Source organism: Ovis aries, chromosome 11, assembly GCF_016772045.2.
Source record: "Ovis aries strain OAR_USU_Benz2616 breed Rambouillet chromosome 11, ARS-UI_Ramb_v3.0, whole genome shotgun sequence".
NCBI classification, from domain to species: domain Eukaryota; kingdom Metazoa; phylum Chordata; class Mammalia; order Artiodactyla; family Bovidae; genus Ovis; species Ovis aries.
In genome coordinates this window covers 53,469,034-53,496,577 of record NC_056064.1, presented here as the reverse complement: position 1 = coordinate 53,496,577, position 27,544 = coordinate 53,469,034, and the positions used below count along the sequence as shown (strand labels likewise).

At 41.1% G+C, this 27,544-nt stretch overlaps 1 protein-coding gene across 3 annotated transcripts in view; it reads left to right on the top strand.

Annotated features, from left to right (window-relative positions):
* TNRC6C (trinucleotide repeat containing adaptor 6C) overlaps window positions 1–27,544 on the top strand; it is a 116,492-nt gene that overhangs the window by 208 nt on the left and 88,740 nt on the right. Inside the window, exon 1 of one of the 3 annotated variants that reach the window (XM_060394966.1) lies at window positions 359–27,106. The exons of the other annotated variants lie outside the window; for them this stretch is intronic. The gene's annotated coding sequence lies outside the window, so the exon portion shown is untranslated. Of the gene's footprint in view, window positions 1–358; window positions 27,107–27,544 lie in introns of those variants that run through there. 3 annotated transcript variants of the gene reach the window in all.

Below are 27,544 nucleotides of genomic sequence, written 5' to 3'. Positions count from 1 at the left end.
GGAGCGCGAGGGGTCGCCGCGGGTCCCGGCGGGAAGGATGCGCAGCGCGGGGCGGCGGGAGGAACTGCTGGCTGCGCGGGGCCCGGGTGCGGGCGCGCGCGGGGCGAGAGGCTCGCGGTGCCCGGTGCGATCCGCACGGCAATTGCGTGAGTGGTGTGCGTAAAACGATGCTTTGGTGGAATTGGTTCTCCGGGAGCAGTCACCCGCGCGGGTTTTGCATTTCTGATGGCATGCACGAACCCGGGCGTTTTCGGTGTGGGGCCTCTCCCGCCGTTGTTTGGAGGGGGGGGGGGTGGTCAGAGCAAGCGCGGGCGTGCTTCTGCTAGCATGGAGGGGCCCCTCGGCCTCCCGCGGATCTGGAATCAGGTGGGCTGCTCGCGGCGCTGCAGGCTGCCGGGCGATGCGCACGAGGGACGGGAGCCGAACCGCAGCTGCCCAGCTCTGGGAGCGCGGAACCGAAGCGCCTCGGGGGCCACCTCCGCTCGTGCGTCGCCTCGTCTGCACCGTTTTCTCGTGGATGAGATTCGTTAATGGATTCGTGTCTGTTAAATGTGCAGATGTGGATCCAGGGGTTCCCTGCGCGTTAACTCGGTGGAGAATCTTTCGCTTGCAGGTTACACGCAGTTTTGGGAATCTCACGGAAGATGCAGGATTGCTGCCTCCATATCGCGGGGCGGGGGCGGAGGAGCCGCAGATCCCGGCCGCAGCTCTAGCGGTGTTGGGCTCTCGACTGTCTCAGGGATTCAGCGAAATGAGTGCAACTGTCTCGAACCTCTACCTCTGTCAGATCAAACCTCCATTTGAGTGGTCTGCTCGGTTGTGTTTAGGCGTGAACTGCAGATTCTGAACTCAAAATGGTGCTCTGTAGATGTCCAACTTAAGCGTATTTAAGGAGTTAGTTGCAAGTTGCAGGCGTCTGGCTGGTTTAATCCATTGTGTTGCTGAGGCTCATGTTTTCTCCTGAATCCGGTGTTCACCGCGGTGTCCTGCGGTGTAGGTGGTCAGTTTGATGATGGCTGTGTAGAGACTGCTATGTCTCTGAGTGTAATTTGACCCCGCAGGAGGATTATTTTATGCAAGTTATTTCCTACATTTAGAATTGTGTAACTATGGGGATGAGTTGAGACACTGAAAATGTGGCTTGGGTGATCTTAGAAAACAGCGGTGGCCAGTTTGAAATGTGTAGGGGTTGCAACCATTCTGTGCATGGACTCCATACTTCCTTCAATAGTATGTGAAAGAATAAAGGATAAAACTTAGCTCCAGACCAGATGAACTTGGTTGGCAGAGGGCAACTTGAAGAAATTTATTCCAGAATCACGGAAGTGGTGAAGGTCTTTGAACACCTTTCAGTGTGGCACACCTAAGGATGCTTTGTTGGGAGAAGTGATGCAAAATGAGGTTTTAAGAACAACTAGCCCAGTTATATTATCCGAATTAATTTTATTGTTGGTGGTAAACAGATGATAATTATCTGATTAGTTATTACTTCGTTCACCGATACTGAGTTTTCTCCTACAGAAAGTTTTTAATATTTGTGTTTTCATAGGAATAGAGGTTTTAGAATCTTTTTGTCTTTCTCACATTGGATCAATAGAAATTGATAGTCCAGAAAGTGGTGATAGTAAAAGTATTGTTTCAGTTAAATTATACTTATGGTGATGTAGAATAATTTCTTCAAGCTAGCGCTAGTACTGTGTGAAGAAGTAGAAAGGCTACGAGTCCCAGATATATGTGTGTGTGTATGTATGTATGTGTGTATTCATGTATGTATATGTTCAGACCTGATGTTATTATGTGGATCTACTTTGAAAAGCCCTGTTCTTATCTTTCATACTTATTGTTCAAATCAAAGACCTTATGGTCTTGTACATCTGATTTACTATTAAGATATGGAATTAAATAAAAGTTGATACTGAGGCAATAATAAGACTTAATCCTAACTATTTTGTCCTGGTTCTAGCATTTAAATATTTTAGTAGTAACTTGGGTTACAGGTAAGTGTTGAGTTTAGGCTTTCCTCCTTACAGTGTTTATTGTTGTTGCTGTTTTTCAAGTGGCATATGTTGTAACACTTTGACAAAGATTATTTTGTAACAGGTTTATGTTTATCCTTAGTTGGCTTAGGAGTTTTGGAACAAATGGTTGCCTGAGAGTGCTGATTATGAGGGAAAGTAGAGCAAACTGTTTCATTTGACTCCCAGTGATTACAATATAACTGAACCATGGGTAGGGGGGATATAGGAAACTTTAAATTACAGTATTTCTCACCTCCTCCACCTTTTTGTTAAACAGCCGGCTTTACTGAGATAAATGTGTGCTTTTCCAAATGCTGTCATCTGGCTCACTTCCAAAACCATGCTGGAGGAGGAGGAGGTCAGGGCTGGAAGAGGGGCAGCCTTTTTCCTTAGTGAAGAGAGCTTTCAGTTGGAAAGAAATGTAAGATAAAATTCCTACAGTACTAGCTGAGAATGGGTGTTTGCATTACTTCCCAAACTCCAAATGGGGGTGATAAGGTCCTGAATGTAAACTTACTATTGGTTGAGTCAAGAATGTGATGCTAATTTTAAATCTAAGAGAGAGATTACTAGTGAAAATCTATTTCTCTGTTATTTGATTTGAGCACATAGAATGTCTGTGACATATAACTTCTTTAACAACCTAACATTTAGAGAATTAGAGCCATTTTAAAGAATATTTTATGGTCTGTTTTTTTAACCTTCCCCGGTAGGAATTAGATCCATGAGATTGTATGCATATGTTTTCAGTAATATTTACCTCTGAGTCTGGGTTTATTGTGTAAAGATGATATCTGAGAAGACTTTATAAGAAAGAAAATAGATTGGCTGTGAAGTCTGAGGCTCTTCTATATATCAGAATAGCATTTGAGTTAATTAAGATTTGGGGATGGGGTAAGCAAAGATTACTTAGCCAGAGCAACTGAAGCCTGTGTGGAAAGCATGAGAAACACAGAGGTGTCCAGGGGCAGGTTTATAAAAGGCCTTGGAAAATGGTAAGCTCAGGGAGCAGGAGGTGGGGCCCTGATCAGGCAGTGCCTGGAAGGTTGAAAGTGCCTGGAAGGTTATAAGGGGAAGAACCAGGTAACTTTGTTTGTCTTGCTTTTCTTTTTCTTTGACTGAAACTGTTTTGTCTTCTTACTCCTGATTTTGAGACAATTAAATGGGTTTTTACCTTTTATTCCAGCTTTATTTCAGAGGGTCTTCTGATGTTTTTGATGTAAGGAAATCTTTTCAGAAAGTATTGGTACCATGGTTTATTTTGTCTGATAGCTGGCTTCATAGTGAAGGTGACTAGATTTTGTTTGTCTAATTAAGACAGTTAACATCTCAATAACTTTATTTGAAGATGTCATATATTTGAGTAAAGCAAGAATATCAAATGAGAACCAGCAACCAGCTTTTTTTTTTTAGAACATTTTCCAGATTTTCTTGCTTTAAGCCAGTTTAATCATGACTAGTTACATTTTTACAAATTAGCTTTATCATTTTAAAATTTTTTGTTGGAGTATACTTGATTTACAATGTTGTGTTCGTTTCTGCTATACAGCAAAGTGAATCAGTTGTGTGTGTATGTCTCTGTGTGTGTGTATATGTGTGTGTATATATATATCTCCACTCTTTTAGATTCTGTTCTCATATAGGTTATTACAGAGTATTGAGTTGAGCAAATTAGCTTTTAAATAATTGTGCACTCATGAGGAGAGTATTCTTTACTTTGCAAAATAATATACAATAAGCTTTCTTTAAGATGTTCTCAATCATAAACATTTAAAGAACCAGGTAACTTATACACAGCTCTCTTCAGGAATATAATTACTTCAAAATTTAAAGGTTACTTGTTATCAGAAATAACTATAAAATCTTATGTAGAGATTGTATGTGTGACATTGAAACAAAAAAATCTGTAATTCTTGCCCAGTGAACTTGTTTGAACAATTTGATTAAAATAATCCTGTAGTTTTTCTGTTGTACAAATTATGTATTTGAACTGTAACTTAAAATTTAATGAAACATGAAATATGAATTTTTCACTTCTCCGACTGGGACATGAGAAAGATATGCATGTTAAAAGCATGGTGAAAATTCAGACCCTTTGTGCCATTTTTGGAGTTTAAAAGTGAATTCTCTTCTTGGCTACAGATGCTTTTAGTGAGTGAAGAAGCTATTGCAGGGATGGTGAGCTGTTTGTTAAGAATGCGTCCTTCCTCTGTAGCCCTCAGAAGCCTATAGAGCTGTGTGCAGAGCTAGGCAATCTGGGCATCCAGCCATAAAGCGTCCCTGCTGCAGCGCAGATAGCGGTTCGCACCCTCCTGAGCCCTCCATGGCTGCAAACCACAGCAGAAGGAATGGCCTTGGGAAAGCCGTGCTCACTGCTGTTTTGAACTCTTAATATTCTGTGTGGCTCTCTGAGTTCCAGTCCCGCCTTGGGACTTTGGTTTTCTAAGATGTAGTAATGGTTAAGGGTGGGCAAGAATACAGCTTCTGAAATCAGTCTCTTCTAGGCCAGTGGATTTCAACATTTGCTGTGGGAAATGAGCAACGGGTTGTCCTTCCCAGGGTCTCCCTCTTCTTGTTTACCTCTTTGTCACAGTACTTCTTTCCTGCTGGAGAACGACCTGCCCAAAGACACATCGGATTGCTGGGCCCTGCACACAGGGCCCAGAGGAGGGAGTCCCATGGAGTCAGTCCTCCAGAGAAGAGAACCTGTGGGCTGTATTGGTCCCTTGTGGCTCAGACCCCACTCTACTTCCTCATAAACCATTTTTGACACAAAACTTTAAAAACAATTTTTGTACAAAAATATGAAAATGGAAGAGTACACAGACATGTCAACTCATCTCTGTTGCAAAGTTAGGGCATTTTCTGTGAACATCATCTGTTTGTATAAATGCACAACCCCCTGTGATCCCCTAGAATACAAACACCTGGACAGTTCTTTTTTTCCCTTTAATCGAAAGACCTTCTCTATTTTCCTTCTTTAGAATGTTTTAGAAATTATTACACTTATATCTTTGTAATGTCCTACCTCTGAAGGCCTGAAATGCAAACCTACAGTTTCACAATATCAAGTCAAGCTGTTTTCAGTAGCAGGATAACCCCTGCCTATGGCTGAGTCTCTTACTAATGGGCAGGCTGGCTAGTGTCGGAGTTCATATTGGGAGTGTGTGCTCTGCTGGATTCATTTTATGTGTACAGTCGAGCTTATTAAGGATAAGATTTCTCAGAACTAAAATCAGTTGCTTGAGTTGAGCCTGGCAAAGGCATAGTTTATTTTTTATTACCGAAGATAATTTCTCTTTAATTTTTCTTTTAATAAATTGATAATTTAAGATAGCACCCAGGAATTAAAGTTAAGGTCTGAAACAAGCAAATGGCAGCAGAGGCAAAACTTGTCACCTCCCCAACCTTTGCTGCTGTGAGCAGATGTTAACATCAGGAATGGGAGGTGTTTTCTCGCACTGTATATGACCTGCAGAGGGAGAGGGGAAAGTGTGTAGGAAGGGAATTTACAGCAATAGGCCTCGCTTTTCTGGAGGCGGATGTTTAAAATGAGGTTTGGAGGGTAGGTGAGGGAAACAAGTGATGGCTGTGTGGAAGCAAGTACATTGGAGTCACTGAGGATGGTGGAGAAGTGTGTGAGTGTGTGTGTGTGTGTGTGTGTGTGTGTGTGTGTGTGTGTGTGTGTTGGGTTAGGCATCGTGTGTGTGTGTGTGTTGGGTTAGGAAGCATCCTCTCAGGTAGCCAGGTCTCAGTGTTAAAATAATCTTCAAATAGATACAGCTAACATTTGAGCATTTACTCTGGGATGGTGTGCCAAGGATGTGACATTACTATCTTATTTAATCCTCATAACACTCACAGAAGGTGGTTGCTTTAATTCTGTTTCACAGAGGAGGAAAGGAGGACGGAGAAGAACGTAAAAGATCCAGCAGCTTGTAGAAAGTGCAGCCAGAATTTACACTCAGACAGTCCACTTCACAGCCCTCATAACATGGATAAATAGCTTGGATTATTTGAATAACTTTTTAGTTAGTCTCTCTCCTCTGGTCTGTGTCCCACCAACACACTTTGTGTTTACTCATCCCTCGGGAGCAGCTTGTAAGGTAGGTACTGTTATTGTGTTCTTTTTCTAGGGAAAAAGCTGAGGCTGATGGGAGTTGAATAATCTGCCCAAAGTCAGGGCCTTGATAATGTGTCTGGGTTCCCTGATGCCAAAGTTAGAGCTGCTTTCTAAGGCCCAAGCCTGCTCATGTCAGTCCTTCCTTTACGCCACACAAATTTAATGCCTTCCCTATTCAGTGGCCACAGTGAAGACTGACCTTTCACTGCCCTCCCTTAGGTGTCCTTAGTGATGGAGACAGACACCAAACAAGTAAAAACAACAGAGTGAAAAACTGAGATGGCAATTAAATGTCGTGAAGCTTCCTGAGTTCACAGCAGTCCATCGTGGCGTGTAATTACGTAGCCGTGTCCTGCATCTCCTTTGGTGAAGCTGCACGTTACCACATGGAATGATGAGAGAAGTCCAGCAGCAGAAGGAATTTGTATCTTCCTTAGCCTCGTCAGCCTTTCCCTCTCACATGACCACCAAACACTGTGTTCCCTTCAGTACCACCGTAGAGTGTCATTCAGTGAGAGGGACCTGGGAATGCAGAGAGACAGTGCCCAGTTACTCGGAAGAGGGAGGGAACACATGGGTCACAGTGGTCAGGCAGGACGTCACTTGAAATGGGCCCTGAAATACTGGTAGCATTTGGATGGATGGAAGGGATATTCTACAAGGAGACGAATGGGCAAGTCATGTTTGGGGACCATTTCGGCAAGCACCTAACCATAAGCAGCTGGAGCCCAGTGTTTTTATTGAGTAAATGAACCCTGAGACCTAGCTGTAACTGGAGGTCTTATGTTGACTTTGAGGTTTAGAAGGGGCTGTATGGGTAGCATCTCCCTTCTTTGGCTGCTTAGGAGCTTTTGGTGGTTGTTGATGAACCAAATGGTAGATTTGAAAATTGCATCAAGCAGGTGGTTGGAGGGGAGATTGGAAGCATGAAAACCATGGCTGTTGTGGTTGTCTGTGGAAGGTGATGCGAGCTTAGACAAGCATAATGGTAGGGTCAAGCTGAAAAGGTGTTAGGAAGAGTCAGCAGGACAAAACAATACCAAATGATTGGTGTGGGGCTGTTGGAAAGAAAGAATTCTAAGAGGTCAGACACAGAGGGCTCACTGCTTTTCCTGGGGTGTTTGAGAGAGGCCTTAAATTAAGTAAATAAAGAAGCTAATGTTAAACTGTTTGATTTAATACGTAACAGTGAGTCCTTTTAAAATGCCGATTGGAGAAAGATAGCACATAATATAGCAGTTATAGGAGAGTTTATTGTTTGAGGTTCTGGTATAGAGATTTGACTCACAAGCATAAATCCCAGTACGTAATGAGCCATGTAATAATAGGGTTCTGCTGTTAATTATGGTGAGTACTCTCAACGAAATCAAATTTTCTTAGTACCACCCCCATAAAAATATCTTAACTCACACTTTATATAACAGTCCCAGATATACTGTAAACTTTGTGGATATGGGATATTGACCGAAAAAAGAGAGAAGACAAATCTTCAGTATTTCCAGAAGATCTTAGCCATCCTCAGTGCACTGTGTTTTCTGTGGGAGCCTGCAGGAATGGGCAGTTACCTTTTCAGGTCTCTAGGCGCTGCCCACCAAATTCTAAAGATGTAATATGTGATATTTCTTATGGACATTTGAACTTTAGGTATAGTTCCTGGTTTGCCTTTCACAGATAAGGTGCCTATCATTAGGTATTTGCCACTGGAAAAATGAGTGTTATAATTAATAGGATCATTCTGGCCAATCCACAATTTCTGGTTAGCGTATATTAGATATATTTTTCTGTTCTCCTCTAGGGGGACTCTGGAAGTCAGATCGAACTTTAGAAGGATATTGAAAATTCTTTTTCTTGAAATTAGTTTATGTTGACTTGTAATTTAAGTACTCCTTTAGCACAGTTATTAAATGTGGCTGTTTAATTAGCTTAGACACATGCCTTCTATTTAACCTCTGATGGCAGGATTTTGGTTATGTAGATCCCATGGCCTAAGAAGATGGGGTTTTCTCTTATGGTCTTTCAGCTAAATCTCAAATTAGTGAACATTGATTTCAGAATTCAGCCTTTAGGATTTCTCGTTTTTCTTGCTTTTTATTGATACTTGTCTTTTACACACCCCTCCCCCCTTTTTTTTAATTTGCTGTTTTCATGTTTTGGGGATTTTTTTTTTTAAATATTTTCTCTCCTGAAGCTTTGCATTTCAGAGGTGGCAGTGAAAGTCTATCTTGAGACAATAGGATGAGCAGTGTGCTGTCTTTCATTTCGATCTATTGTTGTTTTGCTAAGCCTGTTTGCTCTGAGGAGATAAAGTCACAAGTGGAGAAAGGATTCCAGACTTCATAATAGCTATAGTTTTTTGAGTGCTTATCATATGCCAAGTTCAGGCACTTACTGTATTACCTGGTTTATTCTCATCAGCAGATGAGGAAACCAGGGCACCCTGGAGAGGGCGCGGCTCCCTGAGTGCTGTGACCACGCTGTTCAGTTGTTCCGCTTCATTCACATGGACACGGTGATTTTTATGACCTTTAAGATCTAAGAGATCTTCAGCTCAGTCTCTCAGTCATGTCCGACCCCATGTCTTTGAGACCCCACGGACTGCAGCACGTCAGGCTTCCCAATTCTCTAAGAGGTCTTTGGGCCCCAATTTTGATGTGTGGCATTTGGTCTGTTTTAATTTTTAAAGTCCATCATATGTTAACATAAATTACCTGTTTCTAATGGGATTGTAGTCCCAAAGAGAATCATTCTGGGCTCTAAAAGTATATTGAAAGAAAAGCAACTTTGATGTGCTTATGAGAAATGTTATTTCTGTTTGAAAAACCTGATAGTAAATTCTCTTTTCTCCCCAAATTCTAACTCTGACATCCAGAATGTGGCTGAGGCAGGAGCATGTCGGCAAGACAAATGCAGGTCTTATGAAATCTCGTGGATTACTTCTCTGCCAGAGCAGCAGGTTTTTCTTAAAGCATTGTTTGAAAATTAACATTACTGAAAATTTTAAGCCTACTTAAAGGGATTCTGTGATAGTTTTGATTCAGATTATTAAAAGTGAAATGACATTTTTATAAAAATCTGTGTCACCTTGCTGCTAGAGTGCTTTAGTTATTAATAGGGTCAGCTAGCAGTAAGCTGCCTGTGATATATATGGGCAGTATGTGATAATTGTCTTTCCTAATACTTCCTGTTGAATCTCCCGTTTCAGTTGGAAAGCAGTTTCCTCACTTGACCCATTTTTCTTCTATTGTGTGGCTCTTTAACACAGAGTGTTTGAAGGAATCTTGCAAACCCTTGCAGACTTATAAGGTGAAGAGATTCAGATACCTGCTTTGGAATAAGCGTATTCTCTTTTGTTGTTTTGTTTGGTTCGCTGGTTGGAGAGAGAACAGGTTTGCTTCTTTACTTTCATGTCACAGTGTTCAGAAGAGATATAGATGAAGTGGCTGAGAACGGTAGAGAAGCACATGGGTAAAGGAAAAAACAGGCGTGTGGGGGTAAAGATCTTGTCTTAGTAACGGATAATTTACTGATATTATGATTTTAGCAAGCATACATGCAGTAAGCCTGGCTTAATATGTCTATATGGTAACATGTCTGTTTGGAGACCTGGGTCTCCTGATGTCATTATCTTGTTATTAATGCCGCCATTAGTCATGGGTAGGACTTGTTATCATGTGATGACATTTGTTTCACACCCGTGGCTTTATAGAAGCTTGAATAGACTTCTGTGGTTGCCAGATCAAATTCTTAATGTCCTAACAGACCTAACACCTGTCTCCTTCATGAAACCGTCTCTGAGTTCACTGTGTAAGCTTTCTCCTTTCTGTCTAAACTCACGCCTTTGGTGACCTCATTCAGTCCTGTGACTTTAAATACCATACCTGCCCAGACGACGCCTCAGCTTTGCTTTGCAGCCTGGACTGCTCCCAAGGCTCAGCATTTGCATATCTAGCTGCCTTCTCCGCATCCTCACCCTACAGCGTACCCTCACCCTCAGTGTCAGGACCTAACTCCTGCTCTTGCCCCTGCGTCACTCTGCTTGCACCCCTCCCTGTCTTACTTGAGAGAGCACTTAGATCCTTCCAGTTGCTCCAGTCTAAATCTTTGGAGTCCTGCTTGGCTCCACCTTTCTTTCCATGTACAGTATATGGGGGACGGGAGGGGTGCTTCCCTGGTGGCTCAGTGATAAAGAATCTGCCTCTAATGCAGGAGACACAGGTTTGATCCCTGGTCCAGGAAGATTCTCTGGAGACGGAAATGGCATCCCACTCCAGTATTCTTGCCTGGAGAACCCTATGGACAGAGGATCCTGGCAGGCTACAGTCCATGTGGTTGCAAAGAGTCAGATAGGACTTAGTGACTGAACAACAACAGTATATAGAAAATGAACAGGAGCTTTCTAAGTAATCCATGGGTCAAAGAAGAGATTACAAGAGGAAGTCAGAAAATATTTTGAGCTGAATTTGAAAAAGAAAGCGCAAGCTATCAAAATCCATGGGATGATGAGCAGCTAAGCTGTGCTAAGAAGGAAATGTATAGCTTTAAATGTCTGTATTAGAAAGAGCTCTCAAAGCAATAATTTCAACCTCTACTTTATGAATCCAGAAAGTGAAGAACAAACTAGGCCCATAGTGAACAAAAAGAAGGAAATAAAGATTAGAAGTCTGTGAAATAGAAACAGGAAAGATCAGTAAAACCAAGAGCTATTGAAAATGTCAACAGATTGAGAAACCTGTAGCTGGAAAAAACAAAGACGATACAAAGTACCAAAATCAAGAATGAAGAGAAGACTTAGTACTGATCTTACAAAACTTAAATTGATACCTTGTGCCGACAAAATTAGACACCTTAGGTGAAATGGACAGAATTCTAGGAATAGACAGTTTGACAAAACTGACTGAAGAATGAAAAGTCTGAATGGACATATAACAAGAAAAGAAGCTGAATTAGTAATTAACAATCTTGCCACAAAGAAAAGCCCAGCTCATCTTGGCTTCATTGATAAATTCTGCCAGACGTAGAAAGAACTAATCCAAAGCCTTCACAAACATTTCCAGAAAATAAAGGAGGAAGAAAACACTTGCCAGCGGGTTCTGAGGCCAGTATTGCCATGAGACCAAACCCAAAGATAGCATAAGAAAACAAACCTGCAGCCCAATATCTCTCAGCCTTGTAAGCACAACAGTCTTTCTACTGTTAGGAAGCCAAGTCCACCGGCAACATATAACAAGGATTATGATCAAGTGGAATTTATCCTAAGACTGCAAATTCGAATTAACATTCTGAAATCCCTTAGTGTCGTATACCATGTTGGTAAAATTGAAGATAGAACCACGTGATCATCTCAATAGATACAGAAAAGGCATTGGACAGAGTTCAGTTCCCATTCATGATCTTTAAAAATTAAAAAACAAAACAAAAGAAAACAAAAACTTCTCAGCAAATAAGGTGTAGAAGGATAATTTCTTCAACCTGATAAACCCTGTATAGGAAAAACGTACAAAATACAAGGAAGTAATTCATATTTGAGTATGAGCAACTATAAATGCCTTCTCCCTAAATTGGGGAGCAAGATTTGCTTCTATTCAACATTGTATTGGGCGGGGGGGGGGGGAGACAGGCATTTCTATTGGAAAAGTGAAAGTGTTAGTTGCTCAGTCATGTCCGACTCTTGGTGACTCTGTGGGCTGTGGCCCACCAGGCTCCTCTGTCCACAGAATTCTTCAGACAATAGTGGAGTCAGGGAATCTTCCTGACCCAGGGATAGAACCTGGGTCTCCTGCATTGCAGGCAGATTTCTTTCCCATCTGAGCCACCAGGGAAGCCCTTTATATTAGATGAAAAAGAAGTAAAACTGTCCTTATCCACAGATGGTGTGATTCTGTATGTAGAAAACCTACAGGAATCCATGCACACACAGAGCTGCTAGAACTAGGACACAAATTCAGCAAGGTCACAGGATACAAGGTCAGATACGAAAATCATTTGCTAGCGAACTAGCAAATTTCATTTGAAAAAGAAATTAAGAAAACGGTTTCACTATGGCATCACAAAGAATTACATACTTGAGAATAAATTTAACAAAAAAAGTGAAACACTTATAAGACATGACTGAGAGAAATTAAAGAAATAATTAAGAAATTAAAGAAAGAAATAGTTTTGTTCATGGATGGAAAGATGCAATGATGTTAATATAGCAGTTCTCCCTAAACTGATCTATAAATTCAGTTCATATCACAGGAAACTTTTTTGGAGAAATTGACAAGCTGATTCTAAAATTTATTTGAGAATGCAAAAGACGTAGAATAGCCAAAATCATTTTAACAAAACACAAAAGAAGGACTTAACGTCTCCAATTTAAGCTTATACTATAGGAGGACTTGCCTATTGGTCTGCTGGTTAAGACCCAGCATTTCCACTGAGGGGGCACAGGTTCGATCCCTGGTCTGGAAACTAAGACTGCATGTACGGTGTGGTATGGCCAAAACAAACAGACAAAGAAGAATATGCTGTAAAGCGAAAGCAGTTAAGACAGTGTGATACTGGCACATGGGCAGACATATGGAGCAGAATTGAGTGTTAAGATATAAACCTTTGAACTGATTTTGACAGAGGTACCAAGGCAGTTCAGTGGGGGAAAGGATAGTCTTTTGAATAAATGTTCTAGGACAGTTGGCTGTCCATATGCCAAAAAAAAAAAGAGAAAAAAGGTGATTTAGACCTCACACCATACACAAAAATGAACTCAAAATGGACCATAGACTTCAATGTAAAAATTGAAACTATAAAACTATTAGAAAAAGCACAGAAGAAAACCCTAAAGACTTTTGGTTAGACAAAGAGTTCATAAATAAAACACCAAAAGCATGATTCAAGAAGAAATAATATATTGGACTTTAAATTTAAAATACTGTGCTTCAAAAGATGTCATTATGAACGTGAAAAGACAGTCCACAGACTGGAAGAAAATATTTGCAAATCATATAGCTGAAAAAGACTTGTATTCAGAATATATTAAAAAAACAACTCTCGTAACCTATTAATAAGACAAAATACCGAGTTAAAAAATGGACAAAGATTTCAGTAGACATTTCACCAAAAAAGATATACAAATAAGCTAATAAGCACATAAGATGCTCAACATCATTAGATGTGGAGGAAATGAAAATTAAAACCATAGCCACTTCATGTCCACTAGAAAGGCTACAATGAAAAGGACAGACAATAACAAGGATGTGAAGAAATGGGGCACCTCATCTGTTGGTGGTGGGAATTGCTTGTTGGAGCAGCTTTGGAACTGTTTGGCGGTTTCTTAAATAGTTGAACTTAAATTTACTGTATGACCCAGTAGTGCCTTTCCTATATATCTATCCAGTACAGATAAAAGTGTATCTTCACTCAAAAACATGAACATGAAAGTAATTTGTAATAACCAGTAGAGGAAGCAATCTAAACAACCGTCAACTTTTCCTAAATGGTTAAACAAAATGTGGATATCTGTACAGTGGAGTCCTATTCAGCCATACAAAGGATGAAGTTACAGTGTGGATGAATCTCAGAAACATTGTGTCAAACGAAAACAGCCAGATTTCATTTATGTGATATTTCCAAAAAGGGCAGATCTGTGGGATCCAAAAGTATGTTCGTTGTTGTCTGGGGCTAAGAGTGAGCATGGGGATTTGCAGGAAGGATTTTTGGTGTGTAATGAAATCATTTGAAAACTGGATTTTATGCTTATGGCTGTACAACTCTAAATTTACTGTGAATCCTTTTTTAAGTGAGAAAATGTTATTTTAAGGCTTCAATGCATGTTAAAATATATATACTTACTATCATAATTTTCACCTTATTTTTTATTAAAATATGAGAATTGTTCTTTGTGTGTTTTGTTTTTGCTTGCTTTTATTTTGGGGTTATCTTACCATCGCTATTTAATGTTCTTTATAATCAAGGTGTTAATTGGGTTAGTGACAAAAATATTATTAGCCATCATTATATCTTGTATATCTGCTGCATTCCATGAGTGAGTCTTAACTAATTGAAGCTGTTTAAAATTCACAGATCTGTAGGGTTTATAGAAAATAAAACTGAGATCCAAAGAGGCGGTATGCCTTCCATAAGATCAGACAGTCTGAGTTCACACCCAAGGGTTGCCAAAGAAAACTAGCTTTATGTCTTTTGACATAGGAAAAGGAGCAAAGGAAAAGACAATTGATAAAAACAGACTAGTAAGCAAGCATTTAAAAACTTAGCCTTGCCAGTGATCAAAGAAAGCAAATTATAGATACTAGAATTTTTTTTAACATATCCATCTGGCCAAGTTTAAGTATAATCCAGAGGAGAGTAAGAAAGGAACATCTTCCACTCGTGTGCTGCTAGTGAGGATGAGTACAGACGCCTGCAGACAGTGAAAATGATAGTAGATACCAGAAGATTCAAATGCCTTAATAACCCTCGTGAGGTTACTTTTTGAGCGTTTTTATTAAGGTGTCCCCCCCATATATTAAACTGTACAGATTTGAAGTTTACCATTCAATAAAATTTTACATATGTATATACCTTTGAAACCACCCCTACAATCAAGGCAATGAGCTTATCTGTTGAGGTTAAGCTTGGAAGTCTGTTGATAGGAGTGGTGGGACAGTGTACTGGAGGGAGATGAGAAGCAAAATTTAAAAACCACGTGACCACTGGAAAATGGTGATAGAGGGAATGGGGATGACTTCCTTATAGTTCTGCCCATAAAGGTAGCTACTACACACAGCAGGTTTTGAAATATTTGTCATTCTTGTAGGAAGGTAATTATTTCTTAAATATTATTTAATCAATTATTTTCTTTGGGGGCTAAAATCTGTTTTTTTGAACATGTAGAAAAGCATTGTGGTTAAGAGATTTATTGGGACGTCATGCACAAGTAAAGTTTTTACAAAAGAAGTGGGAGTCAACCTATGGTTGCCATTTTTAGCCATGTAAGACATTTGAATAAAAACCACCATCATCTGCTCTTATTACTTTGTAAAACAAAAGACATTCTCATGCAAAGAGGTAGAAAACACAATCTTAGGGGAGAATCCTATAAATTAAGTGAATGTGACTTTGTGAAAAATGGTCTTTAGCCTTTTTTCTCCCTTTTTGTGGTATTACCTGGAGTTACCTTGATTGTAGGGTTTGTTTTACAGGTGTGCAATATATCAGATTTTATTGAATAGTTTGCTTTAAATATGTGCAGTTCATTCTCGTTAACTGATAACCGGTATTTGAGGACCACTGGTATAAGCATGGTCTTGGAGTGTTAATTCTGGAATAGGTTTCTGGGAATGTCTCTCTATTATCAGTGACTTAGGGTTTTTTTTTTTTCCCCCTCAGCCTTGGCTCATCTGGAAGAAGTGGCTAGTAATGCTTACAGTGTTACAGTCCAGATTAAATAAAATAGTATATAAATTTGACACATTGTAGGTACACATTATCTTCCCTATATTTAGCCCTGCAAAAATCTGTTCCTCACTACCACACATCTGTGCTGTCATTTGTGTGAATGACAAATTCACACATTTGTGTGAATGTTTGTGTGAATATTACTGTAATTTCAAAGGAGTGATTCAACTCTAGAGGGTGGTATTGTTTTAACCCTATCACAGATGTGTTCAGTGTGATTTGTAGGGTGTGTGTGGAAAGGGGTGGTTAATCCTGAAAAGATCTATGGATGGCCTATAAAATCATCGCTTGAGCAAAAGGCATGGAATAGAGATTGACTTTGTGTTCTTTGTAGACTGTTAGGATTTGTTCTGCTGATGGTCATATTGTCTATTTAACTTACTGTGTTTCACACAGAGAAGCCCCATTCAGGGTTCCAGAAGTGCTTGTAACTCGGTCTCCCGTGGCATGTAGTTATCACAAGGTGCTAAAGCTTTGTTCAGGAAGATCAGGTACCTAAGAAATAGTCACTCGGTTACTTACAAAGCTTGGTTTTTGTTTCCTTTTAGAGGTATGTTAAAGAGAGAAAGATGAGGAGGAGAGTGAGCAGTAATATCCCCTTTTCAGTTCCACTAATATCTTAGATTTGTAATCTCCAGAAAATGTAGCTTTGGGTATTGAAAAGCAACTTGAAACTCCAGTACTTTGGCCACCTCATGCGAAGAGTTGACTCATTGGAAAAGACTCTGATGCTGGGAGGGATTGGGGGCAGGAGGAGAAGGGGACGACAGAGGATGAGATGGCTGGATGGCATCACTGACTCAATGGACATGAGTCTGAGTGAACTCTGGGAGATGGTGATGGACAGGGAGGCCTGGCGTGCTGCAATTCACGGGGTCGCAAAAAGTTGGACACAACTGAACGACTGAACTGAACTGAACTCAAGAAGAGTAGATAGTTATGCCTGTACTCAGTCATGTCTGACTTTGCGACCCCATGGACTGTAGCCCGCCAGGCTCCTCTGTCCATGAGATTTTCCCAGCAAGAATACCCGAGTGGGTTGCTATTTCCTCCCTCAGAGGATCTTGCCAACTCCTGGATCAAACCTGTGTCTCCTGCATTGCAAGCGATGCTTTACAGCTGAGCCACAGGGGAAGCCCTTATTTATGCCTTGGGTATTAATACAAAACCAAAAGACAGCTTCTTAGGTCAAAAAAGAAACTTTTATTGAGCTTCAACCTCATGCTGAGACAAGAGTTTAACCTTTTAAGTAGTTACAGAACCCTCTAAGAAGCCAGAAAGTCAAATAGAATGAAAAAGAAATTTCAATTATAGAAGAATTTCTCTCCAGAAAGTTTCTTCTTTTCAACCATGTTAACAAAATTCTTTCTTGGGAATTCCCTAGTGGTCCAGTGGTTAGTAGTTGGTGCTTTCTCTGCCAGGGCCCAGGTTCAGTCCCTGCTTGGGGAACTAAAAGCCTGCAAGCTGTGTGGTGCAGCCAAATCATAAAAATAAATTCTTTCATACTTTTTAATATTTACTATATAAATTATCTCAATTTTAAATAGTTGGCTATCCAGGCTGTGAAGCTAGCATAATTATACCAAAAACATGAAAGTGATATCAACAAAGCTATCTTTAAATTTCTGTTCACGTAAATGTAATCTGAGAATCTTAATTTACAAAAAGCATAATTCATCACTGTTAACATTATTTAACATCTGTTTCTAAAGAGAATTCAAGACATGGAGTGGCATAAGATTATCTTTATCGCTACCTGGAAAGTCACTGAGTAAAATTCAGTATCCTTTGAGATACTCCTGCATCTGGCTAAGGCAGACAAGCTGTATCAGACTACCCCTGATGCCAGGACCTAAAAGAGCTAAGTAGAACACAAAAAGCAACTCTTGGAAGGCATTAGATGCCACTGGGGCATATAATATCACTTATATATGGAATCTAGAAAAAATGATACAGATGACCTCTTAGCAAAGCAGAAACAGAGTCACAGATGAACAAATTTATGGCTGCCCCGGGGGGAGGGGGTGGTGGGACAGACCGGCAGACTGGGGTTAACATATATGCTGCTGCTGCTGCTGCTGCTGCTGCTGAGTCACTTCAGTCGTGTCCGCAGACTCTGTGCGACCCCATAGACGGCAGCCCACCAGGCTCCTCCGTCCCTGGGATTCTCCAGGCAAGAAGACGGTTATACTACTATGTGTAAAATAGATAATGAATGAGAACACAGGGAACTAACTCTACTCAGTGCTCTGCAGTGACCAAAATGAGAAGGAAATCTAAAAAAGAGTGGATATGGGCTGCGGTCCACGGGGTCGCAAAGAGTCGGACACGACTGAGCGACTTCACTTTCACTTTCACTTTCATGTATATGTAAAACTGATACACTTTGTTGCTGTACAACGAAAACTGACACAGCATTGTAAAGCAACTAGACTCCAATTTTTAAGAAATTTAAAAGACAAACTAAAAATGGGGGAAACGGTCACAGCAACAGTTTAATAATAAAATTAAATGGTTTAAACTTTTATTTTATTAATAGAAATTTAATCCATTTAATATATAAATTCTTACAAATTGAAAAGACAAAACACATTAAGAACCCAAGGGATAGACCAGAAAACATAATTGGTTAGTTCACAGAAAACAAAATTCATGCATGTTAAGTAACAGCATGGGGAAATGTATCCATTAATAAGCAAGCCACGAGGCTTGCTGGCTTAGCAGTAAAGAATTCACCTTCCAATGCATGAGACACAGGTTCAATCCCTGGGTCAGGAAGATCCCCTGGAGAAGGAAATGGCAACCCACTCCAGTATTCCTGCCTGGGAAATCCCATGGACAGAGGAGCCTGGCGGGCTACAGTCCTAATCAAAGAAATTAAGGTCAGTGAGATACTTTTTCTATCTGATTTAGAGAGATTAAAAATTATAATACTCAGTGCTTATGAGGATATATTGTGCTCAGCTAATAAAAATAAAAATTATTAAAATGCCTTTGGATGACAGTTTGGCTATAAGTATTGAAACTCTTAATTGTACCCTTTGTTTTAGTCTACTTCTGGAAATCTCTGTTAAGAAAATAATCACAAATACCAAACAAACTACACAAAAGATGTTTAGTGATGAAAGTAGTATAAAAAGGAAACACCTAAATAAATAACAGGGAAAACTGTTAAGAAAAATTATGGTCCATCTACACAATGAAAATATTATGCTGTCATTAAAAATTATATTTGTGAAGCTTGTTTAATCTTTTAAGTTTAGAAAATTCCATGAACTGAACCAAGGGTTATTGAGAATGTAAATTAAGACTGGTCAACTGTATACCGGTGGTACTGTGCTGTTTTTACCAGTATTTACCAGTTCTTTACTCTTTGTTGCATCTTCTTCCCAGCACCCAAATTTCTTCTCTGCATCTGCACATCTGTGAGTCTGTTCTCAATGGCAGTCACTCCAGTACTTTAATGATTCCCTGATTAAAAATGCACAACTCCCTCCTTTTCTTTTCTTTCCTAGCATATGTAGAGTCCAAAAGAGTTTGGTTATAATTAGTTTCTTTTCCACTAGGTACTACTGTTTTTCAGACCGTAAAGACTTTTTTCAGTGTGATTTGAAAGGACACAGCTGCTTTTTCAGGGTTGGATGTCATCTGTTGGGTCCTGAATGTTTAAATCTCTACTATGGTACATGTGCCTACAAATGACTACAGATAATTAATGGAGAAAATAACATTAATTTTAAGGAAACTCTTTGTACTTTTGCCTGAGAGAGGCTAGGGTGTGTTGACTAAATATAAGAGCCGCATTCTGGATCCTCTTCATTTCAGGTAGTTGTGTGTTTATTACAATTTTCTAAAATGTAAGCTCTGTGAAGGCAGGGACCAGAACATTGGGCACACAGTAAATACAGTTGATCCCTAAGCAATGCGGAGGTTTGAGTCACTGGTCCTCTGCACAGCCAAAAATCGGCGTGTAACTTTGCAGTTGGCCCTCTGTACAGGAGGTTCCAGTCCTCAAGTCAACCAACTTCAGATCATGTGGTACTATAGTACGAATTTGTTGAAAAAAATCTGCATGTAAGTGGACCTGCGCAGTTCAAAACCATGTTGTTCAAAGGTCATCTGTTACCTATCACATGAAAAAGAGTGATTGTCACTTCACTAAGTGTCTACGAACTCGAATTCGTGAGTACAGACCCCTCGGAGCAGCTCCGTTTCACGTGCACTTTGTTGCCTTAAAGCAGCGGTTCCCAAAAGGGGAGGTACCAACCCCTCTGGGGGGCATTTGGAAACAGCGAGATGTGTTTAGGGCTGTGGCATGACTGGGGTCAGGTGCAGTGGCATTTAGCGGATTATGAACCAAAGACCCTGGACGTTCTGTAGTCCACGGGCCCATAACTTTGCATAGTCCTGTGGATATTTAGGTAGGGGGAAAACATGCTTTATCTTCTCACAGAACCTATTTTACATGTATTCAGTTTCTTGTGTGTGCTGTTGTGTTATATCTCTGGATTCCCCAGGAAAGCAAGTCTCATGTAAGTCGAAGGAAGATTAGACTTTGTCTGGAATGTTCTCAGCAGTTGCTCCTCATTTTGGAAATCTCATCACCGATGTCAGTGCCATCATGAAATTTGAGTTGCAATGCCAATTTTATTCATAGCATTTATTGCAAACTGAAATTATCTTTTTTTCTTGTGCTTTTTGTTTGCTCACTGAACTGTAGGCTCCTTAATAAGAGGAAGCTTATGTATCTTGTTCACTGGGTACCCTTTTACCTAAAACAGTCTGCCATACTGTGGCCAGTTAATGGTAATTGATGCATCACTGGTGGTGGGTGTTTGAACGACAGTCTCATCCTCCTAAGTCTGACCTTTAAATGCTGATGTTCCTTAAGTTTTCTTCCGACCTGGTTTTAGCTCTGGCCGTGGTTTCGATTTATCTCTGCGTTGGCAGCTCCTCAGATTTTTCTCCAGCCCAGATCTTTCCTCTGAATCCAGAATTATATATTGAGCTGCCAGCTCCCGTCCCAGTTTAATGCTCAGGCACCTCCAGTTTAGTGTGTCCCTCTCCCGGGTTTATCTTGTTTATGATCTCGTAAAAGCACAAATGTGATTGTTATTCTCTTGCTGAAAATTCTTCAGTTAACTTCTCCTTGCTCTGGGAATAAGACCAAAAACTTTAACCCACATCTATCCCACCAGGCTTTTTTTAGCCATTTCTTCATTGTTCCCATGCTTTGGGCTCTCTAGTCATCTTGTTGTTCTCAAAGGCTCCATTTCTTCCCACCATAGAGCTTCGTCCGTGCTGTTCTGCCAGTCCAGCTAGTTATCCTTCAGAGCTTAGCTCAGCTTCCCAGGAAACCACCCATGCTTTCCTGACTCGGCCAGCACCCTCCCCTCCTCCCCACGTGCTCTCACAGCACCCTGTACTTCTTAGCAAGTTGTGTGTTCCAAAATATTCATGTGTTCCAAAAGTAGCCGTCTGACCTTCCCATTGAATTGAGTTGGTTCTTTTTTTTTTTTTTTATGAAGTGTAGTTATGGCTTCCCTATATTTATTTGTATATTTATATTATCATCATAAAGCATGATCTTATAGCAACTATACTAATTTATTTTCTAAAATTTAATTGGTTTTTGTCCAGTAATTTCATAGGATAGATTGGTTTGATTTGTTGTTTCAGGAGCACACTGTATTTCATTTATTCTGAGAAACACATTTTTCCCACTTTTAACATCTCTGAAATTGGCAGCATTTTTCTTGCTTAGTGCATAAGAAATAATGGTGCATCTTATATTTGAAAACAGATTGGATAAAATTTGGCATTTTTGGAACAGATTCGTTCTGAAAGATTTACTGGGAACCTTGTTAATTTTCCCCCAGGAAGGCACTATCTCCTTCCTTTTGAAAGAAGTTTCAGATGCACACACCTAGATTTCCCTGGCCGTAGTTGTGTCTAGAAACGGGGATGTGAATAAATTCTGGTTAACTGGGTATAAACAGAAATAATGATGAACTTCCAAGGCACGAACCAAAAAGAAATGATTTGCTCTGCAGTGCCTCTTTCCCTCTTCTAGTGATGAAAAGAACTGGGTCCCTAGATAATTTCACAGAGCAAAGGTGTCTGGCCAGCCTTTGCGCTTGGGGGAGAATCGTCTTTAGGACATCGTATTTAGGGGTCTTGTAGTTATAGTGGCTGTGCCAGTACCATAACTAATGAGTCATCTAAGAGATGATCTTAACGGGAATCTTCAGTTTCCAAAAAGCAGGGTCAGGCTTACTGTCAGCTTGTCTTAAAACTGAAGCACGTTCCTGTCACTCTTGGATTGCATACAGCAAAGCACGTGTGCTCTTTTGGGGTGCGTTGTGCCTGATGAGTGAGTGTGTGCTCAAGAGTCACTGTCTGTGCTACATTGGGCTCCTCACCGAGATCCTCTGAGCTTCAGGGGCTTCTCCCTTAAGACTCAGGTGATGTCGATTTCTACAGAGTTGTTTTGAGGAGTCATTGAGGTCAACTGTTGAAAAAGTCTTCCGAGCCCAGAGTTTAGTAAATGACAGCTATTGCCGTCATTAGTGTTTTCAGAGACTACAACTTCAAACTGTCTGCTGCTGCCTTAGTGTTTATTTTCCAGTTGAACTTGGTTATCTATGGAGAATTGTTTGATTTTCTAGGTTTTATCTTTGGATTCAGCAAAACCATCAGAAACCTTCATACTTGGACCAAAGCATTGGCTACCGAGAGAATTGCTGAGTTTCGGGCAGTTCCCCCAGTTTTTCCATCATGCTCTTGGCTGTGTGCATGCTCTGGGGCATAAGAGAGGACATCCAGCCCCTGACTCTGTCACCTAGGGGAGATGTCTTCCAGAAAGCTTGCTTTTGGACCTGAGTGTTAGGGAAAGTTCTTCCTTTGCAGAACTGGTGCGTGCTCTCATGGTTAATGAGAAGCCATAAAGGACAGAGTGAGGAATTGAATCATTATTTGTAACATAAGTTAGTAAGTTGCTCATTGCTTCACTTTAGGACAGATGGTAGGTTAGCTCTGAGCACCTATACTGACCCATTACCTGATGTGGTTCCGTTAAAGTCCTTTAAGGAGGTGAACACTGAATCAGAGGCAGAGTTCCCTTGCCTGCCCACTTCTGTCTCTTATAAGATTTATGTTAGAATAAATTCATATTAGTATAAATCTACTTCTTCCCTATCCAAAAAAAAAGAAATCAGAAAGCCAAAATGGTGGCAACCAGCAGTGAGCTGACTGAAAGAGTAATAGCAACACTTGCTCTTTTAAATTGATATGTGCACATAGTATTGGACACCCAGGTCATACATGCTCACGTACTTTGAGTAAAGAGCACCTGGCAAATTATAGGACACTTCTTCTCACTTAGGTTCCCATAGGGTCTCTGTCTAGACTCTGTTGTTTGTTTTTGGTCATATGACCCTAGCACATGTTTAAAAAACAAAATAGAAAATTTAGTTCTTTAAATAATTGGTATTTTTCAGGTAGGTTTTCTTCCTAATCATTTCTGGAATGAGCCTTTGCATTTCACATTTTTAATGTGAAATGTTAACAGTCCTTTTAGTACCTGTGTTTTTTCTGCACAAATACAACTGGTCCCAGAATTTATCTTCTGCCTTATGCTTCATTGTAGAAACTGTTCAGGCAGGCTCATGACTCCAGCACAGACCTTTGAGACTTTCTTTCCTGCTCTCCTCACATACAAACCCTGGCTCCACAGATATTTCTGGGTCAGGGGACTGAGTAGATGGTGACAGTGGTATCATCTCTTTTTATATTCAACTTTTCCCTTGTGCAGATGGTCATAAAGCTATTACCACCCAGGTCTTGTGCACTTGCCTGCTCTCCCAAATTAGAATCCAACTTTGAGCGCAAGTTACTTTAATGGCTCCCAAAATCGAGTCCACGGTTAACAGCCCTTTCAGTTCACAGAATTGTAACATTTTAAAATACAACTTATCCTGGAAACATCTGCAGTCTAGTTCTCTCACTGATAACCATCCCAGGCCTCTGTTACATTGCTTCAGTGACTGGCCAGTGGTTATATGGTGCCAGGACTTTGTTCTTTCTACTTCCTAGTCTGAAGGAGAACCTTTTCAGAATTTGTGCAGGTGGATTCCAGTGTTTAGAGCATAGAAATACTATGGCATCAAACAAAAAATACTGGGCAAGTGATATTAGGCAAATTCAGACAAATAGAGTTTTCTTTCCCACCTATCAGGTTTCATACTTCAGGTCTTTGTTTTACTAATTAAATTTAACTTGTAGTTTTATATTTGGTGTCATTTATTTGTTATTTAGGCATATATGTGAATGCTACTTATTCATTAGTGTGGCAGTATTAAAGTCTCCAGTTTGATGACACGATTGAAATAGTCTCTAATTTAGGGATTCTTCTATCAGTCAAGAGAGAGAAACCAAGTGGTAATGTGAACAAGGAAAGCTTAATGAAGAATTCCCAACTCTAACGGGAGCTTCCCTGGTGGCTCAGCAGCAAAGAATCCTCCTGCCAATGCAGAAGACACGGGTTCAGTCCCTGGGCTGGGAAGACCTCCTGGAGAAGGAGATGGCAGCCCACTCCAGGATTCTTGCCTGGGAAATCCCATGGACAGAGGAGCCTGGTGGGCTTCAGTCCACGGAGTCACATAACTTAGTGATTAAACAACAATGACTCTAACAGGATTGGAGTCGTGAGGGATTTGCTAATTAGAAATAGAGAAAGCTTTAAATTCTGTAGGCACGGTGGTATGAGGAGTAGCCACTGCCCTCAGGGCTGAGATGGGGTGCCCAGTGAGAGCTTCCTGGCTGAGGTCCAGACCTCTGGAGAGGGTACAGCTGTGACTCAGGGGTGGCAGAAAAGTCATGAGCATGATGAGGTGGTGGGGAGGCTTAGGGGTAGGTGGAGCTGGGAGGAAACTGCTGGGAAGTTCCTCAGAGCAGCAGAATGAGGGGGCTATAGGAGTCAGCCAAGAGCAAAACTCTTTTCCTGCTGTGTCTCTCTAGCACCCTCTATTGAAGAAGCTTAATGTCTTGCCAGCTGGCAAAGGAAAATGTTTAAAGGTCCTGGTCTTCACAGAGCTGGCAAAAAACTGAGTGTGAAGCTGAGCGGCAGTAAGTCAATAGCACGGTCCCCACCTCCACGTTCTTTAGTAGTCGGAAGGAGACGCTTTTTGGTCAGGCTTGCTTGTCATTTGTTACATGGTACCTGTTTTAAACATCTCAGTGGCATCCCGATCATTATTAGTAACAGTCTGCCTCTTCCAGCTTCCCTGGTAGCTCAGCCCGTAAAGAGTCCGCCCACAGTGTAGGAGACCAGGGTTCGATCCCTGGGTTGGGAAGATATCCTGGAGAAGGGAACTGCTGCCCACTCTAGTATTCTGGCCTGGAGAATTCCATGGACTGTATAGTCCATGGGGTCGCAAAGAGTCAACATGACTGAGCGGCTTTCACTTCACTGTCGCTTACATACCAGAATGTACCAGCCGGGACACCTGTATCTGTGAGATGGTTGGAGCTTCGTGTCTATTATTTAAGCATATTTGAACTACACATGTTCAAGTATCATTATGAAAACTGGTGATGAAAGTGGAGCAACAATAAAAATTGTGTCATTTTCTGACTTAATTTGAGGCTACTTTAAACTCAGAAATGAAATAAAGAAAAGGTTTTCCCAAAATGGTACTTAAGGGCTTCCCTAGCAGTCCAGTGGTTAAGACTCCCATTTCCACTGGAGAAGGCATGGGTTCAGTCCCTGGTCAGAGAAATAAGATCCTACATGCTGCATGGCCCGGCCCCTCAAAAAAGGTACTTTTAACCTCTCTGTTTGTAATTGATATGTGATATAGTCACTTTAAAGCAGCTTTTGTGGTGGTTAAGAATGTTTACTGAGTGTGATTAGTTTTGAGAATCATAATTAAATAGTGCTAGACCCAGTCAGCACTTTTATATCTAAATTAAATAAATTGTTGATAAACTGTATTTATCAGGATTCTGTGGTTACATGCAACAGAAAGTGACTCTACAAATTAAGGAGGGAGTGGAAGAAGGGCTTAGGAAGGATAAGAGGTGGCTGACATCATTGAGGGAAAGCTGAGAAGCCAGTCTCCGCAGCCTGCAGAGCCTAGGCGGCAAGTGCTGGTGGGCAGGTCTGGAGGTCACGGTCTCTGAGATGGATATGCTTCAGCTGCTGGCCCCTCAGTTCAGGATTTACATTCCAGGGAATGTCTTGATTGGACTCATAGGTAGCAGGCCACAGGAGCGACTTGTTCCTTGGTTCAAAGGATATATGTTACCAAGGCATAATTCTCGCTCCGCATATGTTACCAAGGCTTAATTCTCACTCTGCTTCTTAGCTTCTCTCCCATTTCCAGGCCCTCTGTGGTCAAGGCCTTCGACTTCCATTCCTGTGATCCTCTGGGGTGCATAGAGTCGCCCTGAAGCTAGACACTGGGGCCCAGGAAGTGCAGTGCTTTTGGACTGGCCAGACGCCTCTCTGGAGCCTCTGTTCCAAACCTCAGAGTGAGAGAAGGACTGGCACTCAGGGAAATTGGAGTACAGATTCCAGTGGGGGGAGTTAAGGAAGCTGAGTGACAAAAATACCGGATGGAGGTAATCACCTTCATTGTTCAGAGAAAAGCCTGCCAGATGGGGAGCATCATTTTTCTGTGATAAAAAGCCAGTGGAAGAAGACTGCAAGATGTTGGGAAGTGCTGGTGGGACAGGGAAGTGGCTACGTCTCTCAGTGGTTAGACAGCAGGTAGCACACGTGTGCTTATCAGAAGTCTGCTCAGTCAAATTGCTCCCACGGAGGGTGCTGCTGGGTTTGTTCTGGTTTGCTGCTTCAGCCACAGCAGTAAGTGTTGAGAGAAATCCTGGAGCTGAAGTCCATGTTAGCACTAAATGAAACGACTGTCAGAGTTCGTTTGGAATCCCTTGAGGCCCGCTGGTTCTGCCACGCCTCTGCTCAGATCTCAGTGCTGCTTCTGCATCCTTCCAAAGTGAAGGTTCCTGCAGTCAGCACTCCCCATCAGCGTCTCGCCCTTTCCTCCAAACCCTCCCTCTGTACCTTCTGGCACCCTGGTCTATGGAAAAGGAAGACCTTTATCTTGAGCTCTGTATTCTCCCAACTCATTCCGTGTCCCCCGCTCCATTCAGTGGAAGCCCCGTCCCTCATTAGGCCAGGAATGGAGGGGAAGGAGATGCATGAGAGAGGGAGTCAGCATTTTCCGGAGCCCCTGTCCGCTCCCTGTGACCATTTACAAGTCATGACTTTTGTGGCTTTTGTCTTTTATTTTTGTGTTTATTCCCTTTTTTTAAAGGTACGTACAGTACAGTTCAGCCTCTGGTGCACAGTTATATAAGCGTCAATGGATCCATACAGTCTCTATGTCGTGTTCACAGGTGCCTATAGCCACCGTGGTCATCAAGATTCAGAATGGTTCTGTCATCCTCCAAAGAGTTCCTTGCACTGTCCCTTTGTAGTAATTTCGTCTCCATTCCCAGCCCCAGGCAATCACAGGTCTGTTTTATGTTCCTCTGATTTCTCTCTTTTTCCAGTCTGTCGTGTAAATGGAACTGTGCAGCACGTATCTGTTTGAATCTGGCTGCTTGTACTTAATATGACGGTTTGTCTGAGTGTGGTTTTTCTTTGAGTTTATCTCATCTGGAGTTCACACAGCTTTTTGAATCTGTAAATTTATATATATCACCAAATTTGGGACTTTTTTTTCCTCAGATTTATTTTTCTCCTCTACTTTTCATGAGTCTTTTTCTCCTCTACTTCTGAAACCCTAATGACCTGAGTATTGGGTCTTTTGGTATTATCCCACAGCTCCCTGAGACTCCACTTTCTTATCTTTTTTCTGTTAGTCAGATCAGATCATTTCTTGTGCTCAAATTAAGTTCACAAATTCTTTCCTCTCACCCATTCTTTCATTGTGCCCATCTAATCGAGTTA